Genomic DNA, 1,822 nt, shown 5'->3' on the forward strand with positions numbered 1-1,822 from the left:
AATTTTAACTTGAGTTGAACATTTCAAGACATAATATTAACAACATTTCATAGCATCATATGTACCATTGTCAGATTATAAAATCAGAGCATAACAGTACACATGCTATTTAACAAAAATCAGAGCATTTTAATAATTCATTATTAGTCATCAGAGTATCAAAAAAAATACAGCAGGCATTAGCAAGTTAAAATTTTTCTCCCCCTTTGTCAGTTAAGGCAAAAAGGCAGAAAAAAAAAAGTTCATCCCCCTATGTTAATAAACATAAGCACTGGGGGTTGAAAGTAAAAAAAATATCAGAGCAATAAATGAGCATATTAAAGAGATTATGGCAAATGAATTCAGAGAGAAATGGAATAAGCGTTTTAGTGCATTATATATATAGAAGAGATGAATACATCAAGTCATTACAAAACAACACAGATCCTAAACTCCTAATCACCTAAACTAGGCTGGTCCTCACTATTATCTACGGGAGAGGCAGAGACCGTTGTATTACCCTCAGTAGGTGTCTCCTCAACGTGAGTTGCAGGGTGATCTAGGGAAGTTGGGTTAGGTTCCTCTGTTGCTTGACGACCGATGTCTGCTATGTCTTCAAATGACAACTTTATGCCCAAATGCGCTTGAATAGCATCAACATCCTGAACAACAGAATTCAGGGATGCCTGGAGAGTCCTTAAACTTGCTTCCATTCTGGTCTGTGACTCTAGCATCTTGGCATTGTGAGTCATTTGAGCTTCTATAAATTCCATTAGCTTGGCGACAAACTCAGGAGGGGTTGTTTCAGTAGCTGGTTGAGGAGGAGGTTGAGCTGGTTCAACAGTCGGCTGAGGTCTTATCCAAATACCATGTAACCTTTTCAATTGCATCTGGTTTACAATTGATTCTCCAAAAATTAGAGTGGTCTTTGCAGATTCTTCATTAACAAACGATACCTTGAAGTGTTTCAAAATCTTGGTAATCAGTTGTGGATAAGGCAGCATAAGCTTACTCTGTGAAGCTTCCAGCATGTACCTTAGCACAATCCATGCCCAACTCATCCTGAGCTCCTTGGATAAACCCCATAACAGTAGTATATCCAACTTCTGGACTACTGCATGGTTACCGGATCGTGGTACAAGCATCTGGGTCAGCGTATACCTCAGCATTCGATGTTGGACCTTCATTTGACCGATAGGCAATGAAATGGTTTCAACAAAACCATCAATCATCAGGTCCTTAACAGCAGTATGCCTGTCAACTAATTCTTCCCATCCTTCGTCAGCCGTATCAGCTTCAGAACTGCCGTCTATAGATTTTCCGTGAAATGGCAATCCTGATAAAGTAGAAAAATCTTCAAAGGACATAGCTATCCTTTTCCCTTTGACCTGAGCCTTGAAACCTTCTTCAGTCAGCTTGAACGTTGAGTAAAATTCCCTTATCAATCTTGGATGGTTCTCAAGACCGTGAAATCTCAAGACCGTGAAATCTCAGATGGTTCTGAAAAGTAAAACCGTCTGCATCAAAATAGGCAAAATCTAGAGTCCGACCCTCATGGATTTTCCTATTAAGAAAGTATGATGGTATGGTAGGTTCTGCATCTTTTTCCTTGGATGCAGGAGCTTTCTTGGGAGGGGGTGAAGAAATTGGTTTCTTCTTCTTTTTATGAGAAATTTCTTTCATGGCATCAGCCATAAGTTTCTCAGTTGGTGGTTCCTTTCTCTTTTTGGTTTTCTCTTGAATAACAGCAGGTGCCTTGCCTTTGTCTTTGGCAAGAATTTTATGTGTAGGAATGGGTACTCTTTTGGTTAAAGTAGGTGGTGGTAAAGGGGTTCCACTGGAT

The sequence above is a fragment of the Cicer arietinum genome, chromosome 1, assembly GCF_000331145.2.
Source record: "Cicer arietinum cultivar CDC Frontier isolate Library 1 chromosome 1, Cicar.CDCFrontier_v2.0, whole genome shotgun sequence".
Lineage (NCBI taxonomy): Eukaryota > Viridiplantae > Streptophyta > Magnoliopsida > Fabales > Fabaceae > Cicer > Cicer arietinum.